This window comes from Aphelocoma coerulescens (assembly GCF_041296385.1).
Source record: "Aphelocoma coerulescens isolate FSJ_1873_10779 chromosome Z unlocalized genomic scaffold, UR_Acoe_1.0 ChrZ, whole genome shotgun sequence".
Classification (NCBI taxonomy): domain Eukaryota; kingdom Metazoa; phylum Chordata; class Aves; order Passeriformes; family Corvidae; genus Aphelocoma; species Aphelocoma coerulescens.
Genome location: NW_027184085.1, coordinates 51651555 through 51669743, shown reverse-complemented (window position 1 = coordinate 51669743; position 18189 = coordinate 51651555). Strand labels below are relative to the sequence as shown.

Sequence of the window (18189 nt, the reverse complement as noted above, 5' to 3'; positions counted from 1 at the left end):
GATGTGGATTTTACTTTATTTTTTACTCATTCTGCAAAGTCTTTTGACTTTTAAAATGAAAGTACAAGGGCAAAATTACATAATACACTTTAAAAAGTCCTTCACTAAATTGCCTGTGCTTCAGAGATCTTCGGACACACTTTTATTTCTCCAATGCAAAACAGTAGCCTGAGCAGTAGCCAAAATACACATTGCTGTGAGACTGTTTTACTGAAAGTAAAGCCATTGCAGTATTGTAACACATGAATCGCGCCGCAACCGGGCCAGGAGACACTTCAGAGACAGAGTCAGAGAGGTGGGTATTTGCTTTATTCGGCGCGCCGGGTGTGTGGGGATCGCTCCTCCAAACACAGACACCTGGTGCTCTCTACAACACAGTATTAAGGGTTAAATTATGAATATTCATCACATTCATTGGGACAGGTGTGGTTAAACAAATTATTTCTCGGAAGTCATTAGCATATGGGCCACGCATGCGCTGTGTGTCCTGGTGGTCGCGCTGAGGAAGGCCTCTCCTCTTCCTCAGGGGTCTTTCTGATGAAGGCCAGTACTCATCCTCGCAGTGAACTTTTCGCCTTTCTCCCTGGGCATGCGTAGTCCTTTGAGGAATGATTCAGCAATCTCTGAGATGATCCTTGTCCCCTCTATCTTGACAAGATTTGGGTGAATTCGGCTTCTCAGGCTTTGTAATTAACATCTTCTGTCTGAACCAACATTTGCTGTCTCCCAATAGTTAACTTGTGCTTATGAGTTAGTTATTTGACTGCCCCTTCTTCACACATCATTGTAAAATATTCACCAAGAACTGCTTCTGTTTGCACAAATGATCTTCTAAGACTGCTTTGTGAAAGGCTAGTTAAATTGTCGTTGCACCATGCAATAGTATTCCACTTGCCTAAGACTGAATATCATATTAGCAGTCAAAATGTTTGTTCTTCATAGTGGAGTAGCACTAGAAAACCAGGTAGGATTTTGCCCGTACGACCACAAATTTAACAATTTCAAATTGCAAAGTTAAAAAAAATTGATGAAAAAATGTATTCTTTCTCATTTCTGTATTCTAGAAAAGCTCAGTTCAAGGATCCTTTGTGAAGAAGGTGTCATGCCTGTGGTGGTGCAATGTTTTATTGTATTTTTGTATGTTCTTTGTACTCCTAATGGTTCATCCCTATCTCCCCCACTTTGATTCCCAGTTGGTTTGCCCCAGATCCAAGCCGCTCCCCCGGTACTCCCAATGTGGTTATCCCCTCCCTTTGTTCTGGCTCCTTCCCTGCCAATCACCCAAACCCCTCCCGGAGTTCTGTATTGTTCTGTGTCTGTCACCCAAGCCCTCCCTAATTACCCTAATATGGTCCCTGTTAACCCCCCGAGACCCTGCCCCCTCGGATACCTCACCTCTTGGAAATCCCCTAAACCTCAACGCCCCATTGGGGCATGTGACCCCTCTCCCTCCTCCCACCAAGACCATTGGACCAGGTGTAGGTCCTCCCCTCTGGCACTCCTCCCTCCTCATCCTCCTATTGGTCCCTGGTCGAGTTACTCCCCCTGTTCCACCCTCCTTTATAAGGTATGGTCACCCTGCAACTGTTGCTTGTTCACCGGAGATCCGCTTCAATCAGTCTTGGATTATATCCCGTGGCAAGCCTCCCTGCTACTTTTTATCTTTCCCTTCGTCGAGGGCTGCTGACTGCTACAGTGTCTGGAGCCTGTGCTCCCCAGGGTAGAGCAGAGGCTTCAGAGGAGCAGCCTTAAAGCTCCGTGCCTGCGGCTGCTCCGCACTCCCACGCACGCTGCTGGAGCCAGCCTGGGCAGTGGGCAGCAGCGGTCACTGCGACACATGCTCCTCAGGGTCTGCTGCCTTTGTCTATGACACTATGTTGGTGATGAGTGTGAAGGTGGACAGCTGCAGAGTAAGGCTGATCTGAGCTAGTCCTTAGTTTTCCTGAGCTAAAAAAACTATTCAGGACTTGGTGGCCTCTGGATACAGGCACAAATGTGAAGCAGTACACTTTAAACTTGTCCATCTATCTGTAATAATAGCTTTAGGCTTTTTCAGTCCCCTTGCTCTTCCTTTCAGAGATGACTTCATAATTTATGACACCTGTAATTTAAGTTCTTGGACAGTCACAGTTTCCATTAATAAGTTTACATTACTCTTAATTTGTAGAAATTTCAGCTTATTAGAACATGGTCCTTCTTAACGTGCCTTCTACCTGTACTCTTAGACAAAGTTTGGCACTGATGGCTAGAGATCCATCTGTTTCTCACAACGTTGGGTATTCTTACAGAAAATACCACTCTTGCTAAGTAGCTATTCTTAAAGAGAGAAGTAAATTAAAGGAAACAAAAAAAATTTAAAAAGCAGGATTGGTTCTAATGCTTTGTAGCATCATTTTCTTATTCTTTTGATACTAAATCCCCAGGGTTTTTACAGAAAAATGTATGCTGGAAAACAATATTAGCAAAAATTAAATGGGATAGCAAACCAACAGTGACATAGTTCATGAGTTCAGCAGCAGGAGGAAGCATGTACCTTAACTTGGGATGGGAAGGGACTAAAAAGGGGAGAAAAAAATGCAAATTTTCTTAATTTATAGGGGAGGATCAAAAGCCACTACAGACAAAAAATAATATAGTTCAAATGAAGTAGACTTAATGCACAGAAACCTTTATAAGGCTGTTTTGTCTTAGCACTAGTGTTAGCTATTTCTTTTCTTGTATCACAATGTTAAGGATCTTCTCATTGAACTGAAAGAAATATGATTCAGTTGTTCTCCCAAAATTCCATCATTTTTGGTACTTCCTGACAGACTGTATTGGTCCCTTTCATGTACAGTAGCTTTAAGAAAGCTAAGGTGCTCTTGAGGCATACTATACAATTTTTTTTTTCCCCCACTGGAAAGTGTTAAGAAACCTAAAGAGATTAATGAGATAAGCCCGTTCATATTAGATCTATTTTTATTGCACAGATGAAAGCAATACGTAATAAATGGTATAATTGTAGTTCTGTTACTTTTAAATAGGACATGAAACTCTTTGCCATCAAATTTGTACGCTTAATGCAACTAAACCATGTACTGAACAATTGTGCTGTTTTTTACCAATTTATTTCTAATTTATAGGCATTTTTTAATTACATCCAGGGCCTCTTTTTATACTGTCTAACATTAAAAAATACTGTGAAAATTAAATGAGCAGCATTTTTATCTGTTCTGTTCAAGCCACAGATGCTAGATTTGATTTTATTTCTTACATTGAGATTGAAATTCTATTTTAATATGCAGAACTACAGCCTGGGGAATCATAAAATGCAGTGTTTTCATTAGATGATGGGTCTGCACCTCTAGTTAACAGGAAAGCTGATTCATCAAACAGCAGTGATGAAGATACGGGGGCTAAAAAAGCCAATTGCCCTCAAAAATGAAAAATGCACTCTGTAATTGTTTGCTTTTGTGTTAAACTCTAACTCTGCCAAAAAAAACTTTACCTCAGAAGTGCAGCCATTTTTTTTTTTTTTTTATCAAGGTAATGACAAGGTTGAAGCATGTATTTTTCATCCATTTACAGACTATTAGTTATGGAATTTTAAGGGTCTGGGGTTTTCTTTTTGAGTGGTCACTCACTTTGGTGTTTCTCTCAAAGCTTTCATAATTTATAAGTTAGCTTTGTTTGAATAGTTTATTGCTGCTAAAAATGTGATAAGTGGAGTAAAAAAAAAATAAATCAAGTAAAGCCTGCAGAGAACCGCAGGTACAAAATTATTCCTGCATTTAGTGGGTAGTATTTTAGCAAAGCACTTTAAGTATGAATTAGGTAATGTTCTTACCTTGGCTTCACACTTCCATGAGATAGACAAGTTAACTGGCTTGGTGCAATGTTGAATTCCTGTACCAGTGGCACTGACTGCATTCTTTGGTAAGTGTTTGGTTGGCATTGGAGTGTGGTGATGCAAAATAATCAGCTGGAGCTGTCTCTTGCTTTTTGTATGAATTCCCATCTTTGTCAGGACACGCAAGGTGCTGATCCTTGTGCTTTTAAATTGGGGGCACATTTCTTCTTTCTGTCAGAATATCTTAGCATGGCCATTGTAGAGAGAGGTTTAAAAGCATTTCCAAGGGAATGCACCTTAAATGCTGAATAACAAACAATAGCAAAAGAAACAAAAATCCGAGACGGTAAAAGTATCCCATACAGAATGATGCTTTTGCATTATATATATATATATATATATATATATATATATATATTTACATTTAATTTCTGTTAGCCTCTAGATGTTCCCTGTAAAATGCTAGATGGTTCTCAATCTCTGGTTGTGGTTCATTCCAGTAGCCATTGCAGAACTCTGTTTCTCAGGTGTGACTTCTAAAGAGCTGCTCAAAACTACGTTTCTGTTTAACAATCCAGTGTGTGTCTTTTGGTGCTGCAAAAAGGTATAATGGAGCTGCAAGACAGAGCTGATTCTCATCTATGATTAATTTGATCCAGAAATGCATAGCAACCTGTTTTAAGTGGCTGCTCATGGTGTCGAGACCAGGGAGCACTCCAATATCCAGAAATAGTGTTTATTGTAATCTGTTGTAGTCGCTAGATTTATCTTAGCAGGCTGCAGCTTTCCTGAGAGCTCATCAGGGATGCTTAGGGCAATGTGACCATGGTCACACTGCCGCAGTCCATTTCAGACGGCCCCACGGTTCTTACTCTGGCAGCTAGCAGTGCTACAACCAGTGATGGCAAAGGAGGTGAGAAGGGTCTCCCATGAGGTTGTGAGAAGACTTTAATCACATCTTGTCCCAGTGACCCTCAGAGGCAGAGAGACCTTGTGGTCGGGGTGCAGGAGTCTTTTCTTAGGGGCAGTCCCTGGGTGGGGTTGGGGTACAGGAACCAATAGGGAGAACCCAAGGGCATGGCCAGGGCTAAGGGCAGGGGAGAGCAGGAGGGGGAACATGGCATCACAAAAGCAGTGGGTTAACAGATCACCACAGTAATCTTATGTCCATCAGTAAGGAAACTGGTTTCATGTGCACACTCCACAGTGCAAACAAGTGCTCTGACGTCCTCTAGGGGTTTTGCTACATGTGTGGGAGCAAAGATCCTTAATTCATGCCCCTGAGAAATATGCATTGATGTAGTGAGCATATAATTCTTTCTGGTGAATTGTCTGTCCATTACTCTGTCACTCAGCTGCCCTTTTTCCATATGTATTCCTATTGCTTTTTACTTTCTCACAGGCCAGGTCCACCCTTTCACCAAAGGATAACACGTTCCATCTCTTTGTGTGCATTTCTGTTAAAGCACTTAGAGATGGGAGGCAAAGGCTGACTTAGATCTTTCCAGGTTTTATGCTGATGGGTTTTTGGTTGGTTGGTTGGTTTGGACTTTTGTCCAGATGGATGCAATTACACAAGGAAGTATTATAGGGGTTCTGTCTGATTAATATCTGCTCTGCCTCAGGATCAAACCAGGAAAACATGGTCTCCCTTGCAGCTTTATATTTCTACATCATTGTTCTCTCATGTGCCATTTTGCCATCTTTAGACCTTCCCAATAAGCCTGTTCCTTCCTTCCAAGAGCTCCTGTGCTCAGACTCCCATTTCCATTTCCTTATCTTATTTCTTGTGGGATGTCTGAAGAGTTATTTTCAAGAAACAATCTTTAAAGTTTGTTTGTTTGTTTGTTTTTTTAAGAATAGCAATGTATAATACAACATAAAATAAAAATACTTTACTTGAAATTTAGATTCAGAAATAAGGCTTATAATACCAGGCTGAAAACTTGATCCTGTATGACTACAAAAAAAAAAATCACTGCCAATATTTTAGAGTTTATTGTGAGTATTATTACTGCTTCTGATTTTTGGTTATCAAATGGAAGTATTTGAGTTGCTGCAAATGAAAATATTTGCATTAGCATTTAATCTGCAAGTGTAATAAAATTAATGTTTGCTTCTAAGATTCTTCCTTTTTCTGTTCATTTTAAAATTTAAAAATAAAATCTATGAACACAGGATTCAGAAAATACTGACACTAAGACTGGTTTCTTAAAGCTTTTCTGCTGCTCACCACTGACCTTCATGAATTTTTCTTGGTGAGTTGTACATTTCAGCCACATGAATGAAAGAAGAGTAGTTGGTCTGCTATAACCAGAAGATTTTTATGTCTGAGGACCTCCCAGATCTTGGCTGGTCACATGTTCTTTAGAACATGTGAGTACCAGCATTACGTTGTTGGAAGATGCTCAGTCTCTGGAAAGTACCCAGCTGGACACACACAGCTACAAATTGCTGAACATACAGATTAAAGAAATATTTCATGCTATAAACAAAAGAGATTTGGCAGTTTTGCTATTAGAACTTTGGTTCACCCAGCAAATAGTGAAAATGCTGTAAACAAACAAACAAACAAATCTGATGTTTTCTTGCAGTTAAGTCCAGTGCAGCAAAGTGAGGGATGTGTAGGGAGAGAGTGGACATATGTGAGCAGGAATCAGAGGAGCCTGGTGTCTACTTATGGGGATTGCGAGAATGCTTTTGTAACACAGCTCATACATTGATGCCTTTATTCTGATGTTCCTCCTATAAACTGCTCAGAACCTTCTCGTGACAGGAGCATCTCTCACACGGGACTTCTTGACTTTTGATATCACTGGAGCATAACACAAAGGTGTGACTTGGTAAAGAGTGATTCCTCTCTACTCATACAATTTTGTAAGTCCCCAAAGCCCTTTGAGGTCTTCCTCTGTCTGAGGAGAACAAGGGAAATAGGGAACCAGAGCCATGAGTAGGTCCAGTTCAGGAAAGTGAATCCAGTACCACTTCCCAGACTGTAGAAACAGCTGTTGGGCATGACCAGCAGGTGACCACACTGCATATGAGCATAGCAATGAGCAGGAGAGCTGATGTGACTGAGGAGCAGCTGAGTCCACTCTTTGACAGTTCAGCTTCAGCCACATTCCCTGGCCCAGCTGATGGACAATCACAGAGATTACAAAAGGCTATTGTCACCTCCTGCCTTGGATCCCCCTCTGGATTTGGCAGTTCTTTGGCTTTTCAAGGCAGTAAAATGGTAATCTGAAATTGATGGAGGTTGATGGGATGTTGTTGCATGTGTCGGCCATGATCTACAGTGATGCTGGGGTTATGGGGAGAAGAACTCTGTCATGGGAGCTGAGACAACTGGAGAAGTTTTTATAAATCTCACGACCAGGAAAATTACAAAAAAATAAAAAAGTCTTTACTGCATTTTTAATTGTTGATGTGCTTTTGTATTCATTTTGCTAGTTTTTCCATGACAATTTATATTTGTGTTAAGGCGCATTTTTACACAGTGCTATCAATAACCTTGGTATCAGATGAAATGGAAATGAAAAGAAGAAGTCTCTTCCTTCCACTGGAAACATGGTAGGGCATCATTAATTCATTCTAATGACAGGGAGATCAATTGCAGAATACTGATTTTTAGCAGTCCACAAGCAAGGGGACAAGCACAATACAAAAGAGTCAAGGATAATGTATAATGAATGTATAATTAAACTTTTTTGGTTTAGTTGACAAATGTAATTTGATTTAAATTATTTATCATAGTAATGCATTTAGTAGCAGATTTATAAGCTCTCTGCAGTATGATTAGTAAAAGCAGAACTACACATTGCAATTAAAACCAATTGTACAAAATGTGATACTTCATCCACATACAGTGCTATATATATACCACTAATGCATAAAACATTGCCTGTAGAATGTTGCACTATATTGCGTAGAGTTTAAATTTCTGTTTTCTGTATTTTGCAATTTTCATACAACATTTCTGCCATACTCTAGCATTATTTTTGCCTTCCTTTGTTTTGCCTACATCAAAACTTACAGTGAATCCATAAAAGCCTTTTAAGCGCTCTTTACCAATGAGGCTAAGTCACTTTGGAGCACATTTTCTGTCTGCTTTAGTTGTTTCTAAGTCACTAAAGAGCCTTCAACATCTTACCTTTTTTTCATCAGGTGCAATGGCAATAGCAACTAAGAAAAGGGAATTAAAAATCTGTTGAATACAATGAAAAATATACAGAACAATGTGTGCATAAGTACCAAATTTGTACTTGTTCCAGATAATTGAACTGGGAGGTTCCATGGACTTTAAAATAAGTAGGTATTTAGGTGTAAGTAACTTAATATTAACTACAAAAAGCAGGGCACCAATGGCTGGTGAGAAACTATGTGCCAATGATAATACACTGGAGAAATAGTTTAATTCTAGGCAGCATACTTGTTGTGGAAGTTAATGCTCATTACAGCACTGCTATGTGCCATGGAAGCTTATGGTTCTTGCTCCTTTTTAATCTTGTTCCACTTACCCTGAGCCACAGATGTTTCTTTTTTCCTTGGGTATAATCCAGGGAGTCCAACATTTTGTTCAGAATTTCTGTTTTAAAAGCATAGGAAGCATACTAATAACAGCATTTTTTTTTCCTTCTTCTATTATAGTGAAAGCCTAAAATCTGTAACTTTTTTTTTTACATGAAAAGTGGATATACAAAAATAATTCTAAAGTTTCTAGTTCCAGTTGTTTATGAAACAGGGACTAGGACCTGGAGCAGCATAGAGGCACTGCTGTAATTTATGATGTGGCAGCTGGGAGCTAGGGAGGCCTATTTATTTGACTACAGGACCCTAAATTGCAATCATTACCAAAATAAGGCTTTCCACTTTTTTCTCTGTGGGATTTTTATATAGGTATTAGTACTTTATGGTAAATTAATAACAGTGGAGTTCTTAGAAATTATTTAAATACAAATCTCTTGTATGAATCTAGGTGAGACTGACCAATAACCAATTATGTTTTACATAAATGGTACTGCAGGTGATGCCTTTCAGTGACATTTTCACATGTAAAAGTGCTGCTGATTGAAATCTGTGGGACAAAAATAAGAATTACTTGGAAATCAGTAGGGAACATAGAGAACACAGTATTTCCAAGAACTGACTAAATTAAAAACAAATTTTTCCTCAGCTGTCCTTTAGACATCTAGGGAGATCAAATATAATTTAAAAATAATAGAAAACAATATTGGAAGACTGTATATTTGGCACCTAAAAATCTATATTCTAATGGAAATTCACTACAGGAGATTATTTTTCTTTCCTGAAAATACCAGAAAATATTCTGCAGAGTGTTTTGATAAAAAGTCCTTATGCTGTGAAAATCAAAGCACAAGAATCTAGGGACAAAAAATACTGTGTGGTGTAATGAATTTAATAAAAAGGAAATCCAGACCAATATGACTAATTTGTCCCCTTGATCTATATAATCAAATTTTACAGGTGTTCACTGCAGCATACATAGCACTAAGTAACTCCCAGTGTGCTTTTGTAGTTGTCTCAGAGTAGAGGCAAAGCCACCTTTATTGCTAATCAACATACATAAGGCTTGGAAACAGTACAGAGAGCTGCTAACACTTAGCTTAGAGAATAGACAAAGAAAACAAAGAAAAAGAATCCAATTATTTTATATTTGTTTTGCTAAATGGTTTTTCTGTCAAGGACTGTGGAGAAGAAACCTTTCTTTCTTTCTCCTGCTTTTTAAACTTTTTTGTCTCTGTCCTGTAAGGCTGGGAGCAGACAGTACCATATGATAAGTTATCCATTGCTGCTGAGATTTCTGCCAACAACCTCCTACTACAAATATCAACAAAGTGCAGCCTAGGCTTTGTCTGCATATGATTTAAAATAACAAGGACAATAAAAAAAATCCCCAAAATTTTTTCAATTGTCTTGTAGACGGTAATTGTTCCATTCCTTTACCTTGAAACTGATCCTTCAGCTGAGGAAAATGTCACCTTCCTCTGCCCCAAAATTCTTTGGAATTTGTTCTATTCTCAAAACCACAGCTGCAAACATAGTTCAAAGAGCAGAAGTGCTGCAGCCCTCAGGTTTTCTGTGGTTGCTGAACTTTTGGATTCTGCAATGTGCCCCAAACACCCCACCCACCAAGCCCCAAAGGGCACGGAGGATGCTCCACACCTCTCAATGAGGACTCTGATCTCTTCAATATCACTTCTTTGGACCATCAGTGTATACTGTGGCGGCAAAGCACACAGAGCAGCCACAACAGAAATTAAAATCCTTTACCTGCCAAGGTTTTACTCTCCAGGTTTGCTGCAGTGCAAAATCTGGGACATATGGAAGCGGTTCATCTCATGGGAATATGAAGATTTGGACAGTTTGATTAAGAGCACCTTAATTGAATGGAGCGGCAATGAGTTTTGGGCGGGCAGGTGACTAGTCTGGGGTGGGCAGCAAACAGGTCTGGAGGCAGGACTGGCAACTGTGTCACCAGCACTGCTCGAAAACTCATGGGAAAACCTCCTCAGTAAATCTGTCCAACACAGAGCATTTCTTGTACACTGAGCTCCTCCTTTATTACCTCACTGTTCAGACTCTGAAGGGGCTGACTCATATTTTTCAGTGTCACTGAAAATGAGGGAAATGAGGTCTTGTGAAAGTGGTGCAGTGTTAAAGATAGACAGTAAGGCACTAATTTCCTTTAAAAATGAGTGCTCATAACTATGCAACTATCTTAAGGCATATCTTACCCTATTTATCGCTCGAAAAAGTAAAATACAATTTTAGATAAGTGATTATAGATTTTCAGAATTATTTCAAAGGCTGTTTGAGAGAGATATGTGCATAAGGTAAAAATAAGATGTTACAGATACGTGACTATTCTTAGATGTGTAGGAAAACCTTACTTTTGTTGTGGATTTTTATTCTCTCAGTCTGTATTTCTCAGCCTCCAGGATATGCAGATATTTCTGCACCAAGATGGTAAGGAACCTAATTGGTGCAAACTATGTCTGCAGGCCAGTTTTTACATAAAGGTTGTTTTAGTTTTATACTCACGTTTAACCTTCTCTTTGTGCACATTTTCCCCAAAATGGTTCTTCCACCAGAATTTTTTCATGCTGTAACTAAAGTTGCTGGTAGTCATTAAGATGAATCTGAGTTATGGTTTCATTTGCCTCTCTCTTATTTGGAGTTTCTGAGGTCCTTGAAGTGTAGCTAGGTGGGTCGTCTCACAGAATGTAAACAAAAATTATTTATGGGTGTCACAGTGACTACTGAAATGTGTTTCTCTATTATCAGTGCCATTTTGCCTGCACTAATTATGCATTTTGAATAAATCTATATCTTGACAGCTGTGCCTTATGCCTCATATTTTGTGGATTAAAACTATCTGCACTTGATATTGGAGGCAGAAGCGGCTGATTATTTTACAGGGTCATGCTTTATATTTTTCAACCTGCAGCTTGAACCCATCTCTGTGGGTCAGCAACAAATACAGGTGAATTTGGTGGGGCTTAAAGCCTTTGGAAAGAAATTATGTCAACATATATAACACGCTTAGCATTATACAGCTTCTCCCTCTGCAGAATCAAAGTGAGACTTTAGCTACATAAAACATATCTTATAAGTTTTACATGGCTCTATTTCAGTGGAACACTAATTTTATTTTTGGCTATAGCTCTGTGATTGAAGGTGATGTGAAAAAGACTGGCTTAATGCCCACTATTAGATTTTTGCTTAAATACTTTGCTGAACTGGGGAACAGGTGTCCCTGAGACATTCTGTGGAGCTTCTCAATTCCACAATAGCCCTAAATAAATCCATTCAATCACAAAGACAGTTTTTAATACTGTACACTATGTATCATTAGACCTGACATTTTTATATATGCATTATTGCTGAGATATAGTTGCTGTGGGAGGTGTAATTTAGAATTTTCCAACCCTTGCACATTCAAAAATCCCTGTCACAGCATTACAGCAATATGTTTACAGCAATATTTCCTTATCTTATTTATCCAAGAATTGTATTATATATTACTTTATAGATGTATCTCGGTTTTGGAGACAGAACTTCAAGAGGAAACACTCTGGAGTGAGTGTCTCCTCCAAAGGGAAAAGGGCCGCCCCTTTCCCTCTATCAATGAGACAAATGGGTCACAAGAACTGAAAGTGTGAAAAAGAAACCAAACTGTTTATTAACACAAACAAAACAGGGTAGAACAGCATAAAAAAAAAACCCTCAAAATACAACAAATTCCCGGAGAGGGAACAGACACGCGGGCTCGGACCAGCTGGGCCACCCTGCGGGCCCGCCGGGGCCACCTGCAGGCTCCCCGGACCGGCGAGGAGGGAAGGGAGGCAGTGAGGCAAGGGAAGGGGAAAAGAACAAGAAAAAAAGCCCAGCAGAACCTTTTCCCACTAGCCGGAACACAAAGGAAACCCAAAGAGCAGCACAGCGCTCCCGGCACACTCCCTCCCGAGCCCGCAGAGCCCCCGAGCCGCTGGGCCCGGCCGTTCATCGGCCCCGCACTCGGTCCTGTGGCCCCGGGTCCATCGTAAAGAAACAGCGCCTTGGGCACTGAGCGGATGGGTAAGGAATAAAGCGGCTTCGTAACATCACCCCAGGACAAGAGGTCTATAAAAAGTATCTAATTAACGCTATCCACATTACCCAGTTATTTGGGTTTTTATGGTGAGGGATGAATGCCACCTTTAATGACCACATGCCTAATTAAATGGTTTCATTTACATTTTATTAATGTTCTTATTTCATCCATTTCTGCATAAAAGTAAAAAAAAAAAAACAAAACGGTATTTGCTCATAACAATACTTTTAAACAATTAAAGCAGCTAATTTCTTTTCAGAATTTGCTTGATCACTTAAGGAGGTACTTTATGTCTTTTTACTCTGCATACTGAGAAATGGGGCTGTTCAGATTTAACAGAAACAAGTCTGCATCCATCACATCTTAGAATAACTTTCAGACATATGGCATACTGCATAAATAATTGATTTCATTAGGGCTTGTGTCAGGGTACAACACAGACAGTTAAGGTACATTTGGCTTAAAATAACCGATGTACATGAAAACAAATGGCATTACATAAATAGGTGCATTTTTTCATACCTTGTTGACATTGGCATTGACTTTCTTATGAGAGAAACTTGATCAATTGGGACATTAGATGTTTAATAATAGCTTAAAACATTTGAATTTTGTCACAAATAGATCTCTATGTGACTTAATTAGTAGCAGGGAACTGAATGAATGTCCTTGAGAAATGGTGGTGCCGACTAATAATCAGCACTACCAGACCTTCTGGGAGCTAACAACAGGCTTGGTCTGGTGGGTCTTTGCTCACCAGCCTGCTTTGCTTGGTGCCTGCCTTGGCATATGCTTAAGAGATGTCCCAAGCATCCAGGTAGCTCTGAGGCTTCACAGTGTGCAGGTCCCTTCACCAAGACAAAACTGGCAAGAGTCTGTCTGGGTGGAGGATCAAAGAAGGAGTAGCCAGCATAGAGAGGAGAAAACACTGAGACCAAAAACTGCTGCAGAAATCCTCTCCCTGCTTGTTTGATTTGTGGTCTGAACAGCAAGGCCATCATTATCTCTGTACAGTCTCCTACTATGATTTATTTTCTTAGAGAAGAAATGCCTCGAAGTAGGGACACCCTGGCCCCTTGGTACCCTTTTCCCCTGCAATATGTATTGATGTATTTAATTCATATTGATGCTTCTTATTGCTTGCTGTTGTTTAATCCCTGTAGCTGAAAGTTGTGAGACTTCATTGCCATCCCCATTCGTGGCCGGGAGCAAGCACATAGCTGTGACTATGGACACAGTGAAAGGCCAGATACTGCCCTCTGTCATGGCAATGCAGGGCACTAGACTGGACAAGCTGGGAAGGAAAACCTGCCTTGTCACTGAAAGGATAGGTGCAAGCCTACCAGTCTGGGTGTCTCACATTGTTGAGCTTTAAGTCACAGAAATTCAGACATGGAAATACATGTTACTGATTAGAAAAACAGTGGTAGGGTCCAAATCATACTCACATCCAGTAAAAAAAATTAACATTTTTCAATTTTATTTCTGTCCCATTTTCTCTCCTTTTGCCCAAAGAGGATATTTCAAAATATTCGCAAAATATTTACAATTAGAAGAGAAGCTTATATTTTGGGGCAAAGAAACCTGTTCAATAAATTCATGACAGACAGACTTTTAGCTAGAAATTTCAAACTCCACCAGCAATATATTCTGATTAATTTGGAGTATGATAAAAATAATTGCATGTAAGATGAAGTTTGTAGCATACAACTATTTCTATCACTTACCCCCCAAAAATGTCAATAGTATGTGTTGAAAAAAACAGCAGAAATCACCTTCAAGTTCAGCCTTTCTATATGGAATTGAAATTTTCAAGAGTTACATTCTCAAAAAGGAGAGTTATTTATGAGAGTCTTTAAAAGAACTGGCTAGGATTAGAGTGACTGTAAATGTTTTTCTTTTCAAAATGCTGGTTGCAGAAACAATACCTGTTTTAGTTTAAAGTATGTATTTATGTCATATAGTTCCGTATAATTTACTTAACAATAGTGACCAGCCATATCATTTTTTCTTGGCTTTTGTCTTCTAAAACCTTGTGTGAGTTCATAAAATCGTGAAATCATAGAATGCTTCGGGTTAGAAGTGACATTAAAGATTATATGGTTCCAAACCCCCTGCTGTGGGCAGGGACACCTTCATCTAGACCAGGTTGTTCAGAGCCCCATCCAACCTGACCTTGAACACTTCCAGGTATGAGGCATTCACAGCTTCTCTGGGCAACCTGTTCCAGCAGATGTCTGGATGGTTGAAGTCCCCCAGACAAGAGCCTGCAAGCACAATGCCTCCTGTAGCTGAAGCAGGAAGTTCATCACCAGAGAATGGGTATTATAAATAAGGCAGTGTGTCAAATAGCAGGAAATCACACAGCAGTGGAACCTTCTTCCTTTTGCAGAGTCATGGCAGTGTAGAACCATGGAGATGGACAAGGACCTTGGATCTCATGTCATTGAGATTTGAACATCTCTGAGGATGGAGATTCCACAAACTCTCTGGAGCCTGCCTCATTGCTCTGTACCTGCTGCAGCCCCCTCACGAAGTTGTCTACAAGAGTAGCATCCACCACCTCTGTCCATGTCCTCATCTTCTTCACCTACTAGCAGGCTGAACCAGCTCAGCACCCTTCACCTTCTCTTCTATACACTCTGCACCAGCTCTAGCCATTGGGGGGACCTTCCAGCAGATTATATCCTGAATGTCTGATTTAGTCTTGTGTCAGGATCACAAACTTTGGACTTGAGTCCCAGTCCAGTCTCACTGATGCTGAGCAGCAGGTCAAGACAGGGTCATCCTTGTTGCTGCTGTGACTGACCAAAGAGAGCCCAACTTTGGCATACATTGCTGCAAAGGATTCTTGCAGACTCCTTCTGCCCACCAGAACTCCTCAGTCTTGTATAAAAGGTTCCTTTGGCTCTTCATCAGAGCTTGTGCTGACCCTTAACATTATTGTGTGCATGCAGGACATTGCATTTGCCCTCCCTGAACCTAAGGTGGCTGATTGCCATCAGCCAATTTCTCAGTCTGTTGGAGGTCCTCCTGACTGGCTGCACTGCCCTTCAGATTATTGGCTCTGCCCCCCAGCCCCATCCTTCCCACCACTAGTTTGATATCAGCTGCAAACTTGCTAAAAGTGCACTCTGTACTACAATCTAGGTTGTCTATAGAAACATTTTATAGTTCTGCCTCTAGCCCCTTGCTGGATGCCACTAGCTACTAAGAACCAATAGCGCTGACATATCTCTTTGACCCCCAAGTTCCAGTCTATTTTCCACCCAATTTCTCATTTGCTTATCAGGTAATATCCTACCAATTTGTCTACAGTGTTGCTAACAGAAATCATGTCATCTTTCTAAAGCCAAGGTGGGCACCATACCTTGTCCACAGCACCTGTCATGTCATCACAAAAAGCAATGAGCTTTGTCCCTGACAGTTCTATGCTAGCTATTCCCAGTCAACTTTTTGTCTTTCACATGCCTGAAGGAAGCTAGTTGTAGTTTTTATTACTGAATTATTACCCTGGTGATGAGATCCTCTTGGAAAATGCAGACAGAAGTTTGACAGATGGTTGTCCTCCAACCCATTTCCTTGCATTTCAGCAGCTGGGTCCCACTGGGGAAAATTCAGAACTGTCCTAAATAGTAATTATCCTTCAAATTTATTTATCATATACTTACTTATTCTCAGCAATTACCGTACACTCTCAGCTGTTGAGAGTGTACAGCCTATGTGAGGCTTTACTGCAGTGACAGACCAAGAAAGTTAGGAAACATAATTTATTAGTCCAACCTGATTTTTATTGCTGTGAAAATACGAAGTGTAAGGTATTCAAATAACTCAGTAATGGAAGTTATCCAAATAAATCAGTAAGGGAGTCCTGGCCAAATAAAGAAATAAATTTCTGGATCTTGATGCTATAAATCCAAACTGTTCTTGGGGTAGGGGACACGTATTGCTGGATTATATTTCATGTAATATTTACATGTAATGTTGTCTCAAGTCTCTCTCAAGGAATGTAGTACAACCAATCAACAGAAAAAGTGAGAATAAAATGTGGTGTTATTGTACGTTAAGTCAAAAATCAACCCAGAGATCCAGTCCTATAAGATTTCTGAAATTCCTGAAATAAAATAAGACATTTTAATGGAGATTTGATTTTTCTGCTAAAGTCAATGTAGTTGATAAGAGTTTCCATTTATTCCTTTGTGCCTCCTTGCCTAACTCTACACTTATGGTATGTCATAAGTTGCAAAGTGACCTGTGAAGCTAGGCTTCCAGTGTGTACTAGATATTCATGCCCCATATGCTTTACTGTGGTGTTCTTAAAATTGAGATGTTACAGGACATAATATCAGTCTAGCATTGGGGTTTTATCACTCTTTTCCTTGGGGCATCAAATAAATTTGAGTATGGAAGTTGGAATCCTTCACACTGCTTTTTCTCTATGGGGCTCTCTGGAAAGCCTCTTTGCAAGAGCAGGTGGTTAAAATATTTTAATATCCTGATTTTACTTAAATAATATGTAGGGACAGCACTGCACTACTCTCTTTGTGACTAGGGCAGGCTCAAAAGCAAGGAAAGCTTGCAGTAAACCAATAATATATGCTAAGAGTTATATAATTACATAAGAACAGAAGCTTTTTATAATACAAAAAGAACTGAAGGAGTTATCTAGTCCTAGTACCTGTATAAAGTAGGGTTAATGCAAACAGGTTGCTCAGGACCATGTTCAGTTGAGGCTCGAGCACCTCTGTAGATAGAGACACACACTACTTCTCTGTGCCACCTTCAACTGATTGTCTACTGTCATGAAGAAAAAGTATTCTTAATGTTAAACCAGAATTTCCTGTGTTCAGAATTGTTCTTGTTGCTTCCTGTCCCTCCACCTTCAATATGACAGCAGTGACTTCTCCCGTTGCCCTTATTTTCCTCAGGCCAAACCATCCCAGCAACTTCTATTTCTCTTGTCCATGCTTTCCTATAGCCCTGACCACCTTGGGGACCTCACACTGGGCTCATCACTGTGCATCAGGACCTGTCCTGCACTGCGAGTCCAAATCTGGACCCTCTGTTCAGTTTCAGTGGTGCTGAAAATTGGAGCCACATATTGAAGCATCCCAAAATGCATGAAACCCACCAAAAACATGTCTCTTACATGCAGCCCTTAATCAGGCAAATCAGACAAAGTTTAGGAAATGTTCGTCAGCCTGATAAAGGTCTTTGTGACCCCTGTTATTTTTGAGCTACATAGGTTTGGAATCAGAAGTTTTTTCCACCCAGGGAATGGGAAGGACATGGTCTCCAACAAAAAGTGTTGTCTCACATCTCTGTGAAGTAAGGTTTAGCAAGGATTTTATATCTGTGTTAGAGCTCCTCCTTTAACAGACCTCTGAGCTCAGCTATTCTAAGTTACAGAGCTGAAATATAACCTTGATATCTGACAGACCATGAAGATGCTTTGCTGGTCAGACTTTTAGCATTCATGAAACATAAGTTGAGACGGAGAACTAATACCTCTAGCCCAAAGTTCACAGCGGTAAGAAGCTATCCTTATGTAGATAAAACATATATATATTTTATAGGCTTGCTGGCACTTAGGTGTCATGGTTTTCCTTTGCTGAATACAAAACTGGCTGGTATAGATATTTTAGATGGACATGCTGCAAGCAAAATAGTGTGTCGCAACAAGAGCAGGATTCTCAGTTATGATATTTCCCCTAAAAAGTATGCCAAAATGAGTGGGCAGTATAAA

At 39.9% G+C, this 18189-nt stretch overlaps 1 long non-coding RNA gene across 1 annotated transcript in view; it reads left to right on the top strand.

The window, feature by feature from the left end:
• Positions 1-222: 222 nt before the first annotated feature.
• Positions 223-18189, top strand: part of LOC138103776 (uncharacterized) — a 46385-nt gene continuing 28418 nt past the window's right edge. The window contains exon 1 of the long non-coding RNA XR_011147847.1: positions 223-295. This is a non-coding gene — a long non-coding RNA (uncharacterized lncRNA). The remainder of the gene's footprint in view (positions 296-18189) is intronic.